Genomic DNA, 24,282 nt, shown 5'->3' with positions numbered 1-24,282 from the left:
AATGATTACCCTCCTTCATACACACAAGAAAACAGGCACCCTCAGAGTCAATCATTTGGTTGGTATTCCTTAACCAGGAATCCTCACAGACCCCTACAGCCCAGTTCCCAGAGTCCTGCAAATCCAACTCCCAGTAATATATCCCTGAGATGAACTTGGAAGATCCCCAGGAAGCCAAATAGCATCCAACAGAATCCACAGATGTATCCTTAAGGTGAGGTCTGAAGCTGAATGATCTCAAGATATTTAATAGGTTCATCTTGGAATCGAAGGTGGTTACATTGTCAAAGAAAATGTGCACCTGGATGTGCTTGCACCTTTCAGTCAGTCCAGTGATGGGTTGGGCACTGAGTGGTTGCATACCCTTGGGCATGCTCAGCTGCATTGACTCACTCCTCTGACCATATCATCCATACCCTGGAGCAGAACCACATAGGGCTCCTGGGACATTGCCATCAGCTCCTGAAACATTTCTCTCAGTTCTTTGCTCTTTTGGACCATCATGTCTTAACTCTCCCTCAATTTCTCTAAAACACATTGGCCTTCCTTTCTCATGCACTCGATATGTTCCTCTTCCTCTTCACAGGCGAATGGATGCAGCTCCCTATACACTGACCTGATCATTTCTTCCGGCTGAGTCACATAGTCCATCCACAAAGTTTTTGTCCCCATCTCTGCTTCGATATTCTCTTGATTTTCTTGGATCTTCTCCCATAAAGATGCCATCTGCTTCAGAAGCATTTCCATTTGATCTTCAGCTGCTGCCTCAATGGGACAATGTTTGTGACCTCTGTGCTCATGGGAGTTAGAGCAGAGCTGACAGAGGAAGATCCTACACTCAACACAGAAGGTCCTCTTTGTCTCCTTGTGGCTCACACACTTATGCTCCTCAGAGCTCAGGTCCTTCATGAGGCTGGCTTGTCTGGCAATGGACACCAGCTTCTTCAGAACAATGTTGGTTCTCATTTCCTTCGGTAGGCATGGTTCCCGACACATAGGGCATTGGACTGGAAGTTGGGTGTCCTCCCAGGAAAGCTGGAGGCAGGCTTGACAGAAGCTGTGGCGACAGCTTATGGTGACTGGCTCTGTCAGGCAGCTCAGGCAGATGAAGCAGGTGAGTTCTTCCTGGAAGGCTTGTGAGATGTCTGACTCCATTTTCCCATGGAATAGTCTCTGGTCTCAGCAGTGTCTGGTGGGCACACAACAATATTAGCTCAGCTCTGTGGTGTGACCCACAATGTGTGGGCTAGAAGGATCTAGCAGTCTAGGAGCCAGAGGGTATGGAACCACACTCTGTCTGGACTAGAGAAGAATGAACCTGGCTGGCCCCTGGAGTGTCCTCATATACTCTCTAGAGACCACACCCACTGGAAATAGCAGTAATCTAATTGGATGGAAGATTGAATTATATCTATGGCAAATATTCACAAAATAATCCTCCACAAGTTTTCCAGAGTCACACATCTTATCTGGGTTTGATAGGTCACACCTTTAAATCAAGATTCCTAGGAATTGGGCTGTTGAGGCAGGAGGAGTTTTAGTTCAAAGCCTGCCTGGAATATACAGTGAGAACTTATCATAAAAAAAGAGCCATTTTACTACAATATTTCACTGTTTCTAATATGTTGTGATGTGCTTATAATTTCGGTTTACCTTTTCCAATTTAACAGTTAATGATATCAATCTGTGATTTTAGCAAATATCAACATAAAAAACTTCCTAATAATTCCTTAAGAATTTACTTCAACTTATGTTTATCAAATTCAACCACAACAGCAATTTCTTCAAATTCATCCCTTTTTCTACCCACTCCCCTCTCTGTTCTTTTCTTCTTGCTTTCAAAAAAAAAAAACTACATGGGGAAGCCAGGGAGGGGATGTTGGTAGCACAGGCCTTTCTTCTTAACACTCAGGAGACAGAGGCCAGCATATCTCTGAGAGTTTCAGGCTAGACTGGACTACAGAGTGCATTCCAAGACAGGCTCCAAAGCTAAACAGAAAAACCCTGTCTAGAAAAAAGTAGAAAAACAAACACACAAACAACCAAAAACTTTGGTAAGGGGGGAAAAAAGATGTTTAATGAACAAAACCCAAGATGCTATGATATGTCTTGTTAGGGAATTTTCTTGATTGAATCACTGGAATTAAGAAACCCCACCTAAACTCAGATGATTTGAGATGTGAGAATTCATCTTAAATCTTAGCTGCACCTTCTGTTGGCAGCCTGAATAAAGGACATGGAAGAAGGAAATTCTTTCATCTTTGCTATTTGTCTTCTTGCTCTTGTTCTCACTGGCAAGGTCATCCCTTCCCTGGGGTAAGACCCGACTTTTGGTTTTGGGGTTAACCATTAGGAGGACTGGCAGGATAAGGATCTTTTGTATTATTTATGTGGCAAGCCAGTTGTTGACCTAGAGATATGTGTAGTATTTAGAGAGCACGAGGAATCATAATGAGTATGATAAGATAGATTCCAAAGAGTATATAAAAGGATGAGGATGAGGAAGACATAAAAATTCAATGTAACTTAATAAATTCTAGACTAGTGAAGATGTCCTGTATGTAAATTTTTTTTGAGGTTTGTAGTTAGAAATATGGTTCACATAAGGATTAGGCCAAACTGAGTTGGGAGGAATCCTACAGATGAAGTCAGGAAGTGTGATATCATTCATGCTCTGGCTTCACTGTAGCATCTTCCCAGTGTCCGAATTAAAATCTCTACAATCACAGGTTTTACATGATAGGAGACCAAGAGATGGAGCCTACTGCTTCCCCTTAGGCAACTTTCTTTGCCTTCAAAGTGTTAAAAAAATGCAACATATCTTTGCATCATTAAACAAATATTATACAACATAAACAAATGTATCATGTCTTGAACTAATATCCCACAGTTCTTCTCTTTAGATGGGTTCTTTATTAAATACCAAAGTCATGTATAGTCCTTTATTTCTTCTTAAACTGCTATCACACCATTTATATTATTATGATATTGGAAGAAATGTATATATTTTTAGAATAGCTAGGCATCTTGTTAATGTTCAGCCTGGATCAAATTTTCAATTTCAAAGATTAGGAAAGAGGAAAACGTAGTGATACATAGAAACTGATACTGAACTGGAAAAGGTGGTGCATGCCTTTATTCCCAGCACTTGTCAGGCAGAGGAACCTGGACATTTTTGAGTTTGATATCTGCATATTGAGTGAGTCCCAGGAGAGCTAAAAATGTACAGTGTGACAATGTCTCCACAAAACAAACAACAAAACCTGCAAACTATGGAGTAACATTATTAGAAATGTGGTCTATGTCTCTGTACCCACTTTTAATTTTTTCTTTTTATTAATATTATTAAGAAATTTTCTACTCGTTTTAAATACAAATCACAGATCACCGGGCCTCATTCTTCGCCAACGCCAACTTTCCCCTCAATGCACCCCCATTCCCACCTCCCCCAGTTTAAGCTGTCCCATGGTGATTCAGCAGAGCACGGTACATTCAGCTGAGGCAGGTCCAAGCCCCTCCCCTCTGAACCAAGGATGCACAAGGTGTCACACATTACACACTAGGCTCCAAAAAGCCCACTCACACAACAGGGATGGATCTCAATCCCCCCACGTGTGGGTCCCCCAAACAGTTGAAGCTAAACAACTGTCTCCAGTAACCTGCCGCATAGTCCAGTCCCATGGTGGCTCCATAGCTATGGTGAACCCTCTTTTAGACATGTACTCAAATATAGTGTATGTAAAGAATGAAACAAACATTTTTTTCCATTTAATTGTATTTTATCATTTAATAGTAATAAAAGAGATAACAGTAAATTAGGAAATATTTAAAAATCACTAATGTGCTGGATTAAAGGTTCTCCCTTCATGGCCACTGGAGAAGAAAGGCCGGACAGGGTTTTTGAAGGTGCCAGGGCGGTACCTGTATATGAGGGAACTCTTGGCAACATTCATGAAACTTAAACATCCACGATCACAATCCAGGAGCACCCCAACCCTGCCCAGGGGCCTCTCTATATAGTGCCAATAGAGAGGGCATGTGGAGAGGAGACTGTAATGATTACCCTCCTTCAAACACACAAGAAGAAAGGCACCCTCAGAGTCAGTCATTTGGTTGGTATTCCTTAACCAGGAATCTTCACACACCCCTACAGCCCAGTCCCCAGAGTCCTGCAAATCCACCTCCCAGTAATATTTCCCTGAGATGTACTTGGAGGATCCCCACGAAGCCAAATAGCATCCAACAGAATCCACAGATGTATCCTTAAAGTGAGGCCTGAAGCTGAATTCTCTCAAGACATGAAATAGGTTCATCTTGGAATCGAAGGTGGTTACATTGTCAAAGAAAGTGTGCACCTGGATGTGCTTGCACCTTTCAGTCAGTCCGGTGATGGGTAGGGCACTGAGTTCAGGTTGCATACCCTTGGGCATGCTCAGCTGCATTGACTCACTCCTTCTGACCATGTCATCCACACCCTGGAGCAGTACCACATATGGCTCCTGGGACATTGCCATCAGCTCCTGAAACATTTCTCTTAGTTCTTTGCTCTTCTGGACCATCACGACTTCACTCTCCCTCAATTTCGCTAAAACACATTGGCCTTCCTTTCTCATGCACTCGATATGATTCTCTTCCTCTTCACAGAGGAATGAATGCAGCTCCCTATACTCTGACCTGATCATTTCTTCCCGCTGAGTCACATAGTCCATCCACAAAGTTTTTGTTCCCATCTCTGCCTCGATATTCTCTTGATTTTCTTGGATCTTCTCCCATAAAGATGCCATCTGCTTCAGAAGCCTTTCCATTTGGTCTTCAGCTGCTGCCTCAATGGGACAATGTCTGTGACCTCTGTGCTCATGGGAGTTAGAGCAGAGCTGACAGAGCAAGATCCTGCTCTCAACACAGAAGGTCCTCTTTGTCTCCTTGTGGCTCACACACTTATGTTCCTCAGAGCTCAGGTCCTTCATGAGGCTGGCTTGTCTGGCAATGGACACCAGCTTCTTCAGAACAATGTTGGTTCTCATTTCCTTCTGTTGGCATGGTTCCCGACACATAGGGCAGTGGACTGGAAGTTGGGTGTCCTCCCAGGAAAGCTGGAGGCAGGCTCGACAGAAGCTGTGGCCACAGCTTATGGTGACTGGCTCTGTCAGGCAGCTCAGGCAGATGAAGCAGGTGAGTTCTTCCTGGAAGGCTTGTGAGATGTCTGACTCCATTTTCCCACGGAATAGTCTCTGGTCTCAGCAGTGTCTGGTGGGCACACAACAATATTAGCTCAGTTCTGTGGTGTGACCCTCAATGTGTGGGCTAGAAGGATCTAGCAGCCTAGGAGCCAGAGGGTATGGAAACACACTCTTTCTGGTCTTGAGAAGAATGAACCTGGCTGGCCCCTGGAGTGTCTTTATATACTCCCTGGAGACCACACCCACTGGAAATAGCATAATCTAATTGGTTGGAAGATTGAATTATATCTATGGCGAATCCTCACAAAATAATCCTCCACAAGTTTTCCTGAGTCACACATCTTATCTCGGTTTGATAGGTCACACCTTTAAATCAAGATTCCTAGGAATTGGGCTGTTGAGGCAGGAGGAGTTTTAGTTCAAGGCCTGCCTGGAATATACAGTGAGAACTTATCTTAAAAAAAAATAAATAAATAAGTAAACACCAATTTTACTACAATATTTCACTGTTTCTAATATTTTGTGATGTGCTCATTATTTTGGTTTACCTTTTCCAATTTAACAGTTAATGATATCAATCTGTGAATTTAGCAAATATCAACATTAGAAAATTCCTAATACTTCCTTAAGAATTTACTTCAACTTATGTTTATCAAATTCAACCGCAACTGCAATTTCTTCAAATGCATCCCTTTTTCTACCCACTCCCCTCTCGATTCTTTCCTTCGAGCTTTCAAAAAAAAAAAAAAAAAAAACTACATGGGGAAGCCAGGGAGGGGATGTTGTTGGTAGCACAGGCCTTTCTTCTTAACGCTCAGGAGACAGAGGCCAGCATATCTCTGAGAGTTTCAGGCTAGCCTGGACTACAGAGTGTATTCCAAGATAGGCTCCAAAGCTAAACAGAGAAACCCTGTCTAGAATCAAGTAGAAAAACAAACAAACAAACAAACAAAAACATTGGTAAGGGAAAAAAAATATGTTTAATGAACAAAACCTAAGATGCTATGATATGTCTTGTTAGGGAATTTTCTTGATTGAATCACTGAAATTAAGAAACCACACCTAAACTCAGATGATTTGAGATGTGAGAATTCATCTTAAATCTTAGCTGTACCTTCTGTTGGCAGCCCGTAAAAGGACATGGAAGAAGGAAATCCATCATCTTTGCTATCTGTCTTCTTGCTCTTGTTCTCACTGGCAAGATCATCCCTTCACTGGGGTAAGACCCGACTTTTGGGGTTAACCATAAAGAGGACTGGCAGGATAAGGATCTTTTGTATTATTTATGTGGCAAGCCAGTTGTTGACATAGAGATATGTGTAGGATTTAGAGAGCATGAGGAATCATAATGAGTATGTTAAGATAGATTCCAAAGAGTATATAAAAGGATGAGGATGAGGAAGACATAAAACTTAAATGTAACTTAAATTCTAGACTAGTGAAGATGTCCTGTATGTAAATTTTTTGAGGTTTGTAGTTAGAAATATGGTTCAGATAAGGATTATTCCAAACTGAGTTGGGAGGAATCCTACAGATGAAGTCAGGAAGTGTGATATCATTCATGCTCTGGCTTCACTGTAGCATCTTCCCAGTGTTCGAATTAAAATCTCTACAATCACAGGCGTTACAGGATAGGAGACCAAGAGATGGAGCCTACTGCTTCCCCTTAGGCAACTTTCTTTGCCTCCAAAGCAACATGGACTCACAGTGTTAAAAAAATGCAACATATCTTTGCATCATTAAACAAATATTATACAACATAAACAAATGTATCATGTCTTGAACTAATATCCCACAGTTCTTCTCTTTAGATGGGTTCTTTATTAAATACCAAAGTCATGTATAGTCCTTTATTTCTTCTTAAACTGCTATCACACCATTTATATTATTATGATATTGGAAGAAATGTATATATTTTTAGAATAGCTAGGCATCTTGTTAATGTTCAGCCTGGATCAAATTTTCAATTTCAAAGATTAGGAAAGAGGAAAACGTAGTGATACATATAAACTGATACTGAACTTGAAAAGGTGGTGCATGCCTTTAATCCCAGCACTTGTCAGGCAGAGGAACCTGGACATTTTTGAGTTTGATATCTGCATATTGAGTGAGTCCCAGGAGAGCTAAAAATGTACAGTGTGACAATGTCTCCACAAAACAAACAACAAAACCTGCAAACTATGGAGTAACATTATTAGAAATGTGGTCTATGTCTCTGTACCCACTTTTAATTTTTTCTTTTTATTAATATTATTAAGAAATTTTCTACTCGTTTTAAATACAAATCACAGATCACCGGGCCTCATTCTTCGCCAACGCCAACTTTCCCCTCAATGCACCCCCATTCCCACCTCCCCCAGTTTAAGCTGTCCCACGGTGATTCAGCAGAGCACGGTACATTCAGCTGAGGCAGGTCCAAGCCCCTCCCCTCTGAACCAAGGATGCACAAGGTGTCACACATTACAAACTAGGCTCCAAAAAGCCCACTCACACAACAGGGATGGATCTCAATCCCCCCACGTGTGGGTCCCCCAAACAGTTGAAGCTAAACAACTGTCTCCAGTAACCTGCCGCATAGTCCAGTCCCATGGTGGCTCCATAGCTATGGTGAACCCTCTTTTAGACATGTACTCAAATATAGTGTATGTAAAGAATGAAACAAACATTTTTTTCCATTTAATTGTATTTTATCATTTAATAGTAATAAAAGAGATAACAGTAAATTAGGAAATATTTAAAAATCACTAATGTGCTGGATTAAAGGTTCTCCCTTCATGGCCACTGGAGAAGAAAGGCCGGACAGGGTTTTTGAAGGTGCCAGGGCGGTACCTGTATATGAGGGAACTCTTGGCAACATTCATGAAACTTAAACATCCACGATCACAATCCAGGAGCACCCCAACCCTGCCCAGGGGCCTCTCTATATAGTGCCAATAGAGAGGGCATGTGGTGAGGAGACTGTAATGATTACCCTCCTTCAAACACACAAGAAGAAAGGCACCCTCAGAGTCAGTCATTTGGTTGGTATTCCTTAACCAGGAATCTTCACACACCCCTACAGCCCAGTCCCCAGAGTCCTGCAAATCCACCTCCCAGTAATATTTCCCTGAGATGTACTTGGAGGATCCCCACGAAGCCAAATAGCATCCAACAGAATCCACAGATGTATCCTTAAAGTGAGGCCTGAAGCTGAATTCTCTCAAGACATGAAATAGGTTCATCTTGGAATCGAAGGTGGTTACATTGTCAAAGAAAGTGTGCACCTGGATGTGCTTGCACCTTTCAGTCAGTCCGGTGATGGGTAGGGCACTGAGTTCAGGTTGCATACCCTTGGGCATGCTCAGCTGCATTGACTCACTCCTTCTGACCATGTCATCCACACCCTGGAGCAGTACCACATATGGCTCCTGGGACATTGCCATCAGCTCCTGAAACATTTCTCTTAGTTCTTTGCTCTTCTGGACCATCACGACTTCACTCTCCCTCAATTTCGCTAAAACACATTGGCCTTCCTTTCTCATGCACTCGATATGATTCTCTTCCTCTTCACAGAGGAATGAATGCAGCTCCCTATACTCTGACCTGATCATTTCTTCCCGCTGAGTCACATAGTCCATCCACAAAGTTTTTGTTCCCATCTCTGCCTCGATATTCTCTTGATTTTCTTGGATCTTCTCCCATAAAGATGCCATCTGCTTCAGAAGCCTTTCCATTTGGTCTTCAGCTGCTGCCTCAATGGGACAATGTCTGTGACCTCTGTGCTCATGGGAGTTAGAGCAGAGCTGACAGAGCAAGATCCTGCTCTCAACACAGAAGGTCCTCTTTGTCTCCTTGTGGCTCACACACTTATGTTCCTCAGAGCTCAGGTCCTTCATGAGGCTGGCTTGTCTGGCAATGGACACCAGCTTCTTCAGAACAATGTTGGTTCTCATTTCCTTCTGTTGGCATGGTTCCCGACACATAGGGCAGTGGACTGGAAGTTGGGGTTCCTCCCAGGAAAGCTGGAGGCAGGCTCGACAGAAGCTGTGGCCACAGCTTATGGTGACTGGCTCTGTCAGGCAGCTCAGGCAGATGAAGCAGGTGAGTTCTTCCTGGAAGGCTTGTGAGATGTCTGACTCCATTTTCCCACGGAATAGTCTCTGGTCTCAGCAGTGTCTGGTGGGCACACAACAATATTAGCTCAGCTCTGTGGTGTGACCCTCAATGTGTGGGCTAGAAGGATCTAGCAGTCTAGGAGTCAGAGGGTATGGAAACACACTCTGTCTGGTCTAGAGAAGAATGAACCTGGCTGGCCCCTGGAGTGTCCTTATATACTCTCTAGAGACCACACCCACTGGAAATAGCAGTAATCTAATTGGATGGAAGATTGAATTATATCTATGGCGAATCCTCACAAAATAATCCTCCACAAGTTTTCCTGAGTCACACATCTTATCTGGGTTTGATAGGTCACACCTTTAAATCAAGATTCCTAGGAATTGGGCTGTTGTGGCAGGAGGAGGTTTAGTTCAAGGCCTGCCTGGAATATACAGTGAGAACTTATCTTAAAAAAAAAATAAAGAGCAATGTTACTACAATATTTCACTGTTTCTAATATTTTGTGATGTGCTCATAATTTCGCTTTACCTTTTTCCAATTTAACAGTTAATGATATCAATCTGTGATTTTAGCAAATATCAACATTAAAAATTCCTAATAATTCCTTAAGAATTTACTTCAACTTATGTTTATCAAATTCAACCACAACTGCAATTTCTTCAAATTCATCCCTTTTTCTACCCAGTCCCCTCTCTGTTCTTTCCTTCTTGCTTTCGAAAAAAAAAAAAAAAAACTACAAAGGGAAGCCAGGGAGGGAATGTTGTTGGTAGCACAGGCCTTTCTTCTTAACACTCAGGAGACAGAGGCCAGCATATCTCTGAGAGTTTCAGGCTAGCCTGGACTACAGAGTGTATTCCAAGACAGGCTCCAAAGCTAAACAGAGAAACACTGTCTAGAAAAAAGAGGAAAAACAAACAAACAAGCAAAAACATTGGTAATTGAAAAAAAAAAAAGATGTTTAATGAACAAAACCCAAGATGCTACGATATGTCTTGTTAGGGAATTTTCTTGATTGAATCACTGGAATTAAGAAACCCCACCTAAACTCAGATGATTTGAGATGTGAGAATTCATCTTAAATCTTAGCTGTACCTTCTGTTGGCAGCCTGTATAAAGGACATGGAAGAAGGAAATTCTTTCATCTTTGCTATTTGTCTTCTTGCTCTTGTTCTCACTGGCAAGGTCATCCCTTCATTGGGGTAAGACCCGACTTTTGGGGTTAACCATTAGGAGGACTGGCAGGATAAGGATCTTTTGTATTATTTATGTGGCAAGCCAGTTGTTGACATAGAGATATGTGTAGTATTTAGAGAGCACGAGGAATCATAATGAGTATGATAAGATAGATTCCAAAGAGTATATAAAAGGATGAGGATGAGGAAGACATAAAAATTCAATGTAACTTAATAAATTCTAGACTAGTGAAGATGTCCTGTATGTAAATTTTTTTGAGGTTTGTAGTTAGAAATATGGTTCAGATAAGGATTATTCCAAACTGAGTTGGGAGGAATCCTACAGATGAAGTCAGGAAGTGTGATATCAATCATGCTCTGGCTTCACTGTAGCATCTTCCCAGTGTTGAAATTAAAATCTCTACAATCACAGGCGTTACAGGATAGGAGACCAAGAGATGGAGCCTACTGCTTCCCCTTAGGCAACTTTCTTTGCCTCCAAAGCAACATGGACTCACAGTGTTAAAAAAAAATGCAACATATCTTTGCATCATTAAACAAATACTATACAACATAAACAAATGTATCATGTCTTGAACTAATATTCCACAGTTCTTCTCTTTTGATGGGTTCTTTATTAAATACCAAAGTCATGTACTATAGTCCTTTATTTCTTCTTAACCTGCTATCATACCATTTATATTATTATGATATTGTAAGAAATGTATATATTTTTAGAATAGCTAGGCATCTTGTTAATGTTCAGCCTGGATCAAATTTTCAATTTCAAAGATTATGAAAGAGGAAAAGGTAGTGATACATATAAACTGATACTGAACTTGAAAAGGTGGTGCATGCCTTTATTCCCAGCACTTGTCAGGCAGAGGAACCTGGACATTTTTGAGTTTGATATCTGCATATTGAGTGAGTCCCAGGAGAGCTAAAAATGTACAGTGTGACCATGTCTCAACAAAACAAACAACAAAAACTGGAAACCATGGAGTAACATTATTAGAAATGTGGGCTATGTCTCTGTACCCACTTTTAATTTTTTCTTTTATTAATATTATTAAGAAATTTTCTACTCGTTTTAAATACAAATCACAGATCACCCGGCCTCATTCTTCCCCAACGCCAACTTTCCCCTCAATGCACCCCCATTCCCACCTCCCCCAGTTTAAGCTCTCCCACGGTGATTCAGCAGAGCACGGTACATTCAGCTGAGGCAGGTCCAAGCCCCTCCCCTCTGAACCAAGGATGCACAAGGTGTCACACATTACACACTAGGCTCCAAAAAGCCCACTCACACAACAGGGATGGATCTCGATCCCCCCACGTGTGGGTCCCCCAAACAGTTGAAGCTAAACAACTGTCTCCAGTAACCTGCAGCAGAGTCCAGTCCCATGGTGGCTCCATAGCTATGGTGAACGAACCCTCTTTTAGACATGTACTCAAATATAGTGTATGTAAAGAATGAAACAAACATTTTTTCCATTTAATTGTATTTTATTATTTAATAGTAATAAAAGAGATAACAGTAAATTAGGAAATATTTAAAAATCACTAATGTGCTGGATTAAAGGTTCTCCCTTCATGGCCACTGGAGAAGAAAGGACGGACAGGGTTTTTGAAGGTGCCAGGGGGGTACCTGTATATGAGGGAACTCTTGGCAACATTCACGAAACTTAAACATCCACGCTCACAATCCAGGAGCACCCCAACCCTGCCCAGGGGCCTCTCTATATAGTGCCAATATAGAGAGAGTGGGCATATGGTGAGGAGACTGTAATGATTACCCTCCTTCAAACACACAAGAAGAAAGGCACCCTCATAGTCAGTCATTTGGTTGGTATTCCTTAACCAGGAATCTTCACACACCCCTACAGCCCAGTCCCCAGAGTCCTGCAAATCCACCTCCCAGTAATATTTCCCTGAGATGAACTTGGAAGATCCCCAGGAAACCCAATAGCAGGAAGTGTGATATCAATCATGCTCTGGCTTCACTGTAGCATCTTCCCAGTGTTGAAATTAAAATCTCTACAATCGCAGGTGCTACATGATAGGAAACCAAGAGATGGAGCCTACTGCTTCCCCTTAGGCAATTTTCTTTGCCTCAAAAATCATTGCCAGATCCTGGAAAGCCTTAACCCTAGTTGATTAGATCATAGAAGACATTTAGATTCTGCCTTTGAGAATGCCAGGGCCAAAAAGGCAGGCGATTTTATTCTTTTAAGTGAACATGTGGGTGTGAGCTAAGCTTTTTCAGAGCTCTCTGATCTTCCTCTTTGGGGGTCTGAGGATTAGGAAGTGTGGGTACAGGATGAAGGCATCCTGAAGTGGAGGTTGTATTTTCACTTTCCTCAGTTCTCTGTTTAGCTCTAGACTGCATTTTTAACTGAGCTAATTGCTTTCTTGATGTCCAGTTTTTTTTTAGTTCTTTACTTATTTAGATATTATCCATCTATAGTGTGTATATTTGGCAAAAATCTTTTCCTATTCTCTTGATTGTCATTTTGTCCTTGGGAGAAATGGTGTCCTTTGCCAAACACATGCTTTTCAGTTCCATGAGGTTCCCCCTTTATTAATTGTTGCTTTCCGTGACTATACTATTGGTGTTCTGTTTAGAAGTCCTTTCCCTTGTCTACCAGTTCAAGACTATTCCCCACTTTCTCTTTTATTAGTTCCAGTATATGTGGTTTTATGTTGATGTGTTTGATCCACATGTAGGTGAATTTTATGCAAGGTCATAAGTATGGATCTATTTTCAGTGTTCTGTGTTTTGAGCACATTATCATTTTTTCAGATGAAAACTATTACAGTATGATCCTAGAAAAATACAGTGATCCACTTACACTGGAATGCTGACATAAACCTACTTAAACCCAGGGATTTTGTTGTTGTTCGTATGTTTGTTGCTTTGTGTTTTTGGTTTTTGTTTTGATTTTGTTGTTGTTGTTTTTTCTTTCCTTTCCTTTTATTTCCAAGACAGTCTTTCTCAGAGTAACAGCTCTCCTCTCCTAGAACTCACTGTGTAGACCATACTGACTTGGACCTCACAGACATCCTCATACCTCCTGAGTGTATGAACTAAAGGAATGTGCCACCAAGACATGGCCTAAACATAGGGATTTTAGGAGGTCTGTGGATAACAGGTGAGCTGCTTACCTGTTTTTATCAATGGCAGAGGATCAAAACCTTGACTTAAAATAATTGATCTATTCCATTGAGATTACCAGGAGATATTTTTCTGCATCTTATTTTTGGAACATCATTGCCTTTCCTTTATGATTTCTTACTCTTCTCATCCCTAAAGAAAATATTAATCACCAAGTAAAATGGGTCCAATACACTCATATTTCTTCATATACTCAGTTTCTTCCTCATGGAAATCCTGACTTAGATGCCAGGCACTCACTCTCTCAAGAGAACTTCATCCTGCAGCCCCAAAGCACATTAAATCCTTCTATGATAATCTGTTATTTTAAATGGTATAAAATGTTCAGATTGCTTTTAGAGAGGTTAAACATGGTGAAAATTGGAAGCATTAGGATCAGAAGTTCTAGGACAGCATCACTTAAAACTTGATTCCCAGATCACCAATATTATGTGGCCCCATTTTTGAAAAGGAAAAAAAATGGAAAGAGCTATATCTCAGTTTGAAGAGTACTGGCTAGGCATGTGCTAGGTCCTGGGTTCAATCTTCAGCATCACAGATAATCAGGTGTGGTGTCACACACCTGTAATTAGAGTACTCAGGAGATACACACAAATACTAAAATTCATCCTTAACTACAGATTGAGTAGCAGACCAGCCTGGGATACAGGAGAATGTTTCTCAAAATAACAATCATAATGGTAATAATATTGAGGAACTCAGTTGGGAGTTTGAGCTTGATATAAGCCTTGCTTCTTCACTTAGAGTAGAGCACAGTCTCTTAAATATCAAACATGGTTTCTTTCTTTAGGCACGAGTTACTTGCTATGTAGTTGCTATGTAGTTTCTATGTAGTTGCTATGTAGGAACTCAGTTAGGATTTTGAGATTGAGCCTTGCTTCTTCACTTAGAGTAGAGCACAGTCTCTTAAATATCAAACATGGTTTCTTTTATTAGGCACGGGTTACTTGCTATGTAGTTGATGCCCTTGTTCAGAACCAAGTTGTTTTCCAAACCAATGAGACAATCAAAAGCACAGTAAAAATTCAGTATAAAAGTATCAAATACTATGAGGCAGGAGAGTGTACTATAGTCACCATAAGGTGATTGCAGGCATTAGTAGTCGACAATTTGAGGAGACCGTAGAGGGTCAGGCCAGTCTGAGAAATCTTCCTTCTAGAAAGCATGTTGTGGGAAGGAACACAACAGAATAGGTGGGGTCAGGAAAGAAACCCTTCTCATTTGATAATACACAGACTCATTAGTCACAGCAATTATTATGAGGACCAATTACATAAAAATTTGTGAAGCAGGAGCATCACAAATGCAAACTGAACCAGGACAACTTCATGGAACCCTAACTCAAAACCACACAACCAAACAAAAACCAAAATCCAAACATACACAGACCCCTGCCATGGCCCTGGGAGATTCTCCTGTCATCATTTTCTCTGTGCCCCACATCTCCTTATCCCAACCCATCAGCCTGTAGAGGTTGAGGACATAATATTGTTTTAGGTTACTTGCTCCATGTTGATGCAATCCTCTAAGTGCACTCGTGACTAAGTTTCACTCTTGACTATCAGTTTATTCATCCAGAGTTTGTTTTGTGGAATGAAAACTGCAAACTAACACCTATTACTTAGAAAAATTGAATGGTCCCTTTATTGACTTTTGGATATTATGTTCTGTAACATAAATACTAACCAGTCTTATTAATAAAAAACCCAAAGCCAGATAATTAGGTGACTGTTAAAAAATGAGAGAAACAGAAAAAGCTAGACACATTCTTACCTCTATGAAATCCTTAGCCTTAAGAGCATGAGTTCCTGTTTCCTTGCACCTTATATACCTTTCTCTGAGCTGACATCACTTCTTGGGATAGAAGGCCTGTGTGCTTCCCAGTACTGGAATTAAAGGATTGGGCTGCCTGGCACTGTTTCCAGTGTAGTCTTGAACTCACAGAGATCTAGATGGGATCTTTGCCTCCCAAGTGTTAGCATTAAGTTGTGTGTCACCACTGTCTGGCCTCTATGTCTAATCTAGTGGCTGGATCTGTCCTCTGATCAGCAGGCAATTTTATCAGGGTACAAAATATATCACTACATCATTTCCTATGTAAGGGTTTCTAAACTACATAAAAGTAGATAAAACAAGCTCACCACTAGTGTGGTGATTGGAATAAGAATGTCAACCCTCCATAGATTCATATATTTAAATGCTTAGTCACCAGGGAGAATCACTATTTGAGAAGGATTAGGAAGTGAGTCCTTGCTGGAGTGTGTCCTTGGAGGAAGAGTGTCACTGGAGGTGAGCTTTGAGGTTTTAAAAGCCTAGGCCAGGGCAAATGTCTCACTCTTGGCCTATGGATCAGGAAGTAGCACTTAGCTGTTTCTCCAGCATCACACCTGCTTGCTGCCATGCTCCCTGTCTCCATGGTCCATGCCATGATGCTGTCAGACTAAGCCCCTGATACTCTAAGCAAGGTCCCACTGAAAGACTTCCTTTATGAGAGTTGCCTATGTCATGGTGTCTCTTCTCAGCAAAAGAACAGTGGCTAACAACTAGCATGCATGCATGATTTCCTGGCCTTCTGCTTTTGAATACTGATGTGATGTAACTAAGTGCTCAAGATCCTGCCACTGTGAATTCTCCAGCAGGATGGACGATGGCCTGGAACTGTGAGTCTAATAAATTCTTTGGACCTTCAACTGCTTCTGTCACTTTATTTTAGCTCAGCAACAAAAAGAATTTAAACAAAGTTTGTTTAGGACATAAATTTAGAAGTTTGTATAGAGCTAAAGTGTGGAAATGTTTACTAGTTTCCACCGCCCCCCCTTTACTTCCAATATTTAAAAAGTAACCTCAAGTGCCTAGAGAGATGGCCTGGTCAGTAAAATGCATTTTGCCCAAGCATCAGGGCATGAGTTTGGATTCTTAGCACCTAGAGACTAAGGCACTGTGGTGTGTGTATGCAGTCTCAGCACTAGGAATCAGCCATAGGAAGGTATTTGGAGCTCACTACCAGACAGTGGTCAATTAATATTTCTAGGCTGAATTTGAGGTTCTTTGTCAAAAATAAGGTGGAGGACAATTAGAGAAGACTCTAGCATTGGTTTCTACTGTAAGTATGCAAGCTCAAGCATGTGCATAAGCAACTGCACACATGTGCACACACTTGCCCAAACATGTACAAATATATACAAAATGTGTACAAACTAATGTAGCTAGAGTTTTCCTGCCTTGCCCACAGTCAGGACAAATCTTTGTCACCCGCCAGTCCCATAGCCGCTCAGACCCAACCAAGTAAACACAGAGACTTATATTGCATACAAACTGTATGGCCGTGGCAGGCTTCTTGCTAACTGTTCTTATAGCTTAAATTAATCCATTTCCATAGATCTATACCTTGCCACGTGGCTGGTGGCTTACCGGCGACTTCACATGCTGCTGGTCATGGCGGCAGCTGGCAGTGTCTCTCTGCCTCAGCCTTCTGCTTCCCAAAATTCTCCTCTCTCCTTGTCCCACCTACTTCCTGCCTGGCCACTGGCCAATCAGTGTTTTATTTGACATACAGACCATCCCACAGCACTTCCCCTTTTCTTTTTTTAAAAAGGAAGGTTTTAACTTTTATACATCTCCAAAGCCAGCTTGGTATATTTGGGAATTTGGGCGTAGCTTCTCTTACTACTTCCTGCTGGAGGGGGGCGCTGTATCTATGGGGACACAAAGAAAATTTTAGGATCATGGAATAGTTCATGAGGCTGTATCGTCTGAGCCAGTTGCCTTGAAACGATTTTGGATGTTGGATCATCTGGGCCATGGTGTCATCGGAGACCTTTCAGGAGGTCTTGGCTGGTCAAACCTGATGTATCTTAATCTGGAACAAATCCATAGGCCCTGGCTTTCTGTAGAAACAAAAGCAGAGCCTCTTTTCCAAAGCAACATATCCTTATAGCCAAATTTTGAAGTCAAGGGACCGTTAAAATACACATTTTGGCATAACTCAACAGCTTTTGCAATCAAATGTTTTTCTTCAGTTATGTATATCAAAGAGAACATAATCCAGATTCTCTGTGTGGTAGCCATCTTTACATGGCTTATTTTTTATATTACCTTGAGCCTATTGCTTTAAACTGCAACCTTTTAAGCCTGAAACAGTGCTGTGGATGCAGGCTCCACCCACTTCAGCTTCCCAACATGGTGGTGGTACGTTTTCCGCCAGCTTTGGGAGCCATCAATTCTCAGAAATAGTGGGTCTATGCTTCTTATCAAAGCAGCGTGTAGCCCAGAAACCTCTTTTGGTTTTGTACTAGCAAAGGCTAAATCCACCATGCAGCTTAATGTGCCACTTGCAGAGGCCTTATTCCCGCCATACTGCAGGTCAAGCGCACACACCAGGAACCCGCCAGTAACTCAAACCGGCAGCTGCTGCTCATTTGAGAGAGACAATTAGGAAGCTGTTTTTAGTTCTGTTTTAGAATCTTTTCTCAGGTTTTGGGTGGAAACTCTTGCCAACACGTTGGGCGCCATTTGTAGCTTAATGTGCCAAGAAAGGGGAAGTGCTGTGGGATGTTAATGTATGTCCTTTGGGAGCCCTTCTTGGGTTCCTTGTGGCGTTACCCAGCAGGTTTGCATAGAGGATGATTAGGACCATGGGCCTGAGTGCAGGTGTCTGAGATGGTCTGCACTTGGCTGTGCTGGGGGATGGTCTGTATGTCAAGTTGCTCTGATTGGTCAATAAATAAAACCTGATTGGTCGTGGCTAGGCAGGAAGTATAGGCGGGACTACCAAAGGAGATTAGATTTAAGGTTCTTGTTTTAAAAAAAAAAAAAAGGAAAAAAAAGAAACAAAGAAAGAAAAGAAAAAGACAATTACTAATACTTTACATTGGATTGAATTGTTTTATATTGTATACAAATTTGAAACTGATATTGTTAGAAAATGCTATATGTATATTTCTAATTGTATTTATACCATTCATTTAACAATGTAATACAAATTTCTGATCCTTGAATGTTATTATTACCAACTACTAGGTATAAAGAAATGAAAGTTAGTAGTTAGACATTACAATAGAACTTGTAGTCATATTAGATATGTTTTAAAAATTGAGCAGAGATGTTTTAGACAGGTCATCTTCAAACCTTTCAGAGATCTACAGAATATGGCATTTAAAATGTTTTAATAACTTAGAAAAATTTTCTTTTTTGAGACATGTTGGCTCCTGGCAGTACCAATCTACTTCAGAGAAAATATGGGCATTGAAGAAACTGCATATGTATCCTCGAATCAACAGGACAAAATGGACAGACAGAACACGAAACAAGGGACTACTGATTCTTGCCAAAACAAGTGTGGTTATGGCTTTATCAAAAGGCATCTTCTGAGGCCAGGACAATATGGCCCCATCCCTCAAGTGGCCTTCGCAATCCGGAAAAGGTACGGTGCCCTTTTCTTCGAAGGCAATTTAACAGGCAGAGGGCCGATGGATTTTGTTGTACAATGGAACAGCAGCTGAAAGCTCATGCCTCTCGAAAGTAGACTGGCACTTAATAGATGGATGTGGAGAAGAAGGGGATGCTGAGATGAAACCATATATACACAGCCAAGAAGAATGGACAGCTGAATTTAAAAACTGTCAACAATTTCCAGAATTTAAAATCCTGAATCATGACAGGACACTAGTGGAATTCAGGTGTTTCTGGTACGTGGACTGCTCTCACCCAATGTGAGGTTGAACTGTTGACTTTGTGTACATCCTACATCACAAATGAGTCTGTCAGATACACTAAGCCTATAGGCTGAAGATGATGCCCCAACACTTTGGAGAAACCTCAGGTGACTGCCCAGGCAGCTGGCTGTTTCTGTCAACTCACAAATTTTTTGGAAGTTGCTTGCATGCACTTCCTGTTTTTATTTTTGTTAGCTAATATTATTCCCTTCTTGGGTCTCTGAGGGAGTTGAAGATTAGTTAGTTATGGTTGAAGATTAGTTAGTTATAGTTGAAAATTAATTAGGATAGAAAGTACATTAGATACATCTTGGAATTACCAAAATAGGATAGATAATGGAATTATTTTCTCTGATTTGTCAAATACCTGACATTTAGGTATTTATTACTTGTATATATTGTATATAGTTATTGTACTTTTGTATATAGTTTTTCTTTTTTTAGTTATAACCATTTGCTTTTTTTCTTTTTATTAAAATAGAAAAGGGGAAATGTGGTGGTAATCTAATTGTACTGAAATATTATTTTGATTGTATGTTAATAAATAAAGTTGTCCGGGGGTCAGAGCTATTAGAGCCATAGCAAGAGTGTGGCGGTGGTGGCACACACCTTTAATCCCATAGATCTCTGTGTGTTCAGGGATATAGCCAGCATTGGAGACATATACCTTTGAGACCTAGGGGGCTATACATTCAGACAGTGACGAGGCAGTCACGTGTTTGGGTTTACAACCAATGAGAAAGCAGAACAAAATACTATAAATAGAAGAACAGACAGGAAATAGGTCTCTTTCGGGAAGCTGGGACACCGCAGGCGGAAGGGTGAGATTTTAGCTTTCAGCTCTCTGACCTCTCGGCTTTCTCTTTTGCATTGTTTCTGTGTTTCTTATTTAATAAGACGGTTAGTTACATCTACAAACTAACTTCCTTATTTTGTAGATCAATGTCCTATAATTTTAGTTCCTAATGCTTTCTTCATTAATTTATTGTTTGAAATACATCATGCAGAATATATGAGATGGGATTTGTGTTTTGTACATAATTAATAAGTACTTTATCACCATTTATTACAGCTTTCTTTATTTTCTCTAGTATTTTTCTTTTATTCTTTACTCTTTCTGGGGTCTAACACTCAGCTCCCAAATAATCATATGGAGAAATATTCTTCCCTATGAATGTCGGGCCTTAGCTTGGCTTGTTTAAAAGCAGCTTTCCTTGTCTTAAATTAGCCAATCTAACTTTTGCCTCAGGGCCTTTACCTTTTTCTATTTTTGTATATCTTTTTTTTACCTTTTAGTCTGCTTCTGGCATTATGCTGGTTAGCTGCTCCTCAGCATCTTTCTCTCCTTCTCCATTCCTCATTACTTCCTCTTCTCTTATTCTCCTATTTATTTTCTCTGACTGGCTACCCCATTTATCTCTCTCCTGCCTAGCTATTGGCCATTCCGTTCTTTATTAGACCAATCAGGTATTTTAGACAGGCAAAGTAACATGGACTCACAGTGTTAAAAAAATGCAAAATATCTTTGCATCATTAAACAAATATTATACAACATAAACAAATGTATCATGTCTTGAACAAATATCCCGCAATTCTTCTCTACTGATGGGTTCTTTATTAAATACCAAAGTCATGTACTATAGTCCTTTATTTCTTCTTAAACTGCTATCATACCATTTATATTAATAAGATATTATAGAAAATTTATATATTTTTAGAATAGCTAGGCATCTTGTCAATGTTCATCCTGGATCAAATTTTCAATTTCAAAGATTATGAAACAGGAAAAGGTAGTGATACATATAAACTGATACTGAACTGGAAAAGGTGGTGCATGCCTTTAATCCCAGCACTTGTCAGGCAGAGGAACCTGGACATTTTTGAGTTTGATATCTGAATATTGAATGAGTCCCAGGAGAGCTAAAAATGTACAGTGTGACCATGTCTCAACAAAACAAACAACAAAAACTGGAAACTATGGAGTAACACTATTAGAAATGTGGGCTATGTCTCTGTACCCACTTTTAATTTTTTCTTTTATTAATATTATTAAGAAATTTTCTACTCATTTTGAATACAAATCACAGATCACCCGGCCTGATTCTTCGCCAACGCCAACTTTCCCCTCAATGCACCCCCATTCCCACTTCCCCAGTTTAAGCTCTCCCATGGTGATTCAGCAGAGCACGGTACATTCAGCTGGGGCAGGTCCAAGCCCCTCCCCTCTGAACCAAGGATGCACAAGGTGTCACACCTTACACACTAAGCTCCAAAAAGCCCACTCATACAACAGGGATGGATCTTGATCCCACCGCCTGTGGGTCCCCCAAAGAGTTGAAACTAAACTACTGTCTGCCGTAACCGGAGGCATAGTCCAGTCCCATGGTGGCTCCATAGCTATGGTGAATGCTCTTTTAGGCATGTACTAAAATGTAGTGTATGTAAAGAAAGAAACAAACATTTTTTTCATTTAATTGTATTTTTTTATTTAATAGCAATAAAAGAGATAACAGTAAATTAGGAAATTTTTACAAAATCACTAATGTGCTGGATTAAAGGTTCTCCCTTCATGTCCACTGGAGAAGAAAGGCCGGACAGGGTTTTTGAAGGTGCCAGGGGGGTATCTGTATATGAGGGAACTCTTGGCAACATTCACGAAACTTAAACATCCACGATCACAATCCAGGAGCACCCCAACCCTGCCCAGGGGCCTCTCTATATATTGCCAATAGAGAGGGCACGTGGTGAGGAGACTGTAATGATTACCCTCCTTCATAAACACAAGAAGAAAGGCACCCTCAGAGTCAGTCATTTGGTTGGTATTCCTTAACCAGGAATCCTCACAGACCCCTACAGCCCAGTTCCCAGAGTCCTGCAAATCCAACTCCCAGTAATATTTCCCTGTGATGAACTTGGAAGATCCCCAGGAAGCCAAATAGCATCCAACAGAATCCACAGATGTATCCTTAAGGTGAGGTCTGAAGCTGAATTCTCTCAAGATATTAAATAGGTTCATCTTGGAATCCAAGGTGGTTACATAGTCAAAGAAAATGTGCACCTGGATGTGCTTGCACCTTTCAGTCAGTCCAGTGATGGGTTGGGCACTGAGTGGTCGCATACCCTTGGGCATGCTCAGCTGCATTGACTCACTCCTTCTGACCATGTCATCCATACCATGGAGCAGTACCACATAGGGCTCCTGGGACATTGCCATCAGCTCCTGAAACATGTCTCTTAGTTCTTTGCTCTTTTGGACCATCATGACTTCACTCTCCCTCAATTTCTCTAAAACACATTGGCCTTCCTTTCTCATGCACTCGATATGTTTCTCTTCCTCTTCACAGGGGAATCGATGCAGCTCCCTATACACTGACCTGATCATTTCTTCCCGCTGAGTCACATAGTCCATCCACAAAGTTTTTGTTCCCATCTCTGCCTTGATATTCTCTTGATTTTCTTGGATCTTCTCCCATAAAGATGCCATCTGCTTCAGAAGTCTTTCCATTTGATCTTGAGCTGCTGCCTCAATGGGACAATGTCTGTGACCTCTGTGCTCATGGGAGTTAGAGCAGAGCTGACAGAGGAAGATCCTGCTCTCAACACAGAAGGTCCTCTTTGTCTCCTTGTGGCTCACACACTTATGCTCCTCAGAGCTCAGGTCCTTCATGAGGCTGGCTTGTCTGGCAATGGACACCAGCTTCTTCAGAACAATGTTGGTTCTCATTTCCTTCTGTTGGCATGGTTCCCGACACATAGGGCAGTGGACTGGAAGTTGGCTGTCCTCCCAGGAAAACTGGAGGCAGGCTCGACAGAAGCTGTGGCCACAGCTTATGGTGACTGGCTCTGTCAGGCAGCTCAGGCAGATGAAGCAGGTGAGTTCTTCCTGGAAGGCTTGTGAGATGTCTGACTCCATTTTCCCACGGAATAGTCTCTGGTCTCAGCAGTGTCTGGTGGGCACACAACAATATTAGCTCAGCTCTGTGGTGTGACCCTCAATGTGTGGGCTAGAAGGATCTAGCTGTCTAGGAGCCAGAAGGTATGGAAACACACTCTGTCTGGTCTAGAGAAGAATGAACCTGGCTGGCCCCTGGAGTCTCCTTATATACTCTCTGGAGACCACACCCACTGGAAATAGCATAATCTAATTGGATGGAAGATTGAATTTTATCTATGGCGAATCCTCACAAAATAATCCTCCACAAGGTTTCCTGAGTCACACATCTTATCTGGGTTTGATAGGTCACACCTTTAAATCAAGATACCTAGGAATTGGGCTGTTGAGGCAAGGAGGAGTTTTAGTTCAAGGCCTGCCTGGAATATACAGTGAGAACTCATCTTAAAAAACAAAATAAAGAGCAATTTTACTACAATATTTCACTGTTTCTAATATTTTGTGATGTGCTTATAATTTCGGTTTACCTTTTCCAATTTAACAGTTAATGATATCAATCTGTGATTTTAGCAAATATCCACATTAAAAACTTCCTAATAATTCCTTAAGAATTTACTTCAACTTATGTTTATCAAATTCAACCGCAACTGCAATTTCTTCAAATTCATCCCTTTTTCTACCCACTCCCCTCTCTGTTCTTTCCTTCTTGCTTTCAAAAAAAAAAAAAAAAAAAACTACATGGGGAAGCCAGGGAGCGTATGTTGGTAGCACAGGCCTTTCTTCTTAACACTCAGGAGACAGAGGCCAGCATATCTCTCTGAGTTTCAGGCTAGCCTGGACAACAAAGTGCATTCCAAGACAGTCTCGAAAGCTAAACAGAGAAACCCTGTCTAGAAACAAGTAGAAAAACAAACAAACAAACAAAAACATTGGTAAGGGGGGAAAAATATGTTTAATGAACAAAACCCAAGATGCTATGATATGTCTTGTTAGGGAATTTTCTTGTTTGAATCACTGAAATTAAGAAACCCCATGTAAACTCAGATGTTTT

The 24,282-nt window shown here is 41.0% G+C and overlaps 1 long non-coding RNA gene and 1 pseudogene across 3 annotated transcripts in view; one reads left to right on the top strand and one right to left on the bottom strand.

Annotated features, from left to right (window-relative positions):
- The window catches only part of LOC143268909 (uncharacterized), a 171,815-nt gene that overhangs the window by 87,636 nt on the left and 59,897 nt on the right, over positions 1-24,282 (top strand). The gene's annotated exons all lie outside the window — the stretch shown is intronic.
- Positions 1,763-5,909, bottom strand: LOC143268906 (tripartite motif-containing protein 43 pseudogene; annotated as a pseudogene). Its single transcript, XR_013045116.1, has one exon. The product of XR_013045116.1 is annotated as a tripartite motif-containing protein 43 pseudogene (transcript).

Source organism: Peromyscus maniculatus, chromosome 16 (assembly GCF_049852395.1).
Source record: "Peromyscus maniculatus bairdii isolate BWxNUB_F1_BW_parent chromosome 16, HU_Pman_BW_mat_3.1, whole genome shotgun sequence".
Taxonomy (NCBI): Eukaryota; Metazoa; Chordata; class Mammalia; order Rodentia; family Cricetidae; genus Peromyscus; species Peromyscus maniculatus.
This window is presented reverse-complemented; position numbering and strand designations above follow the sequence as displayed.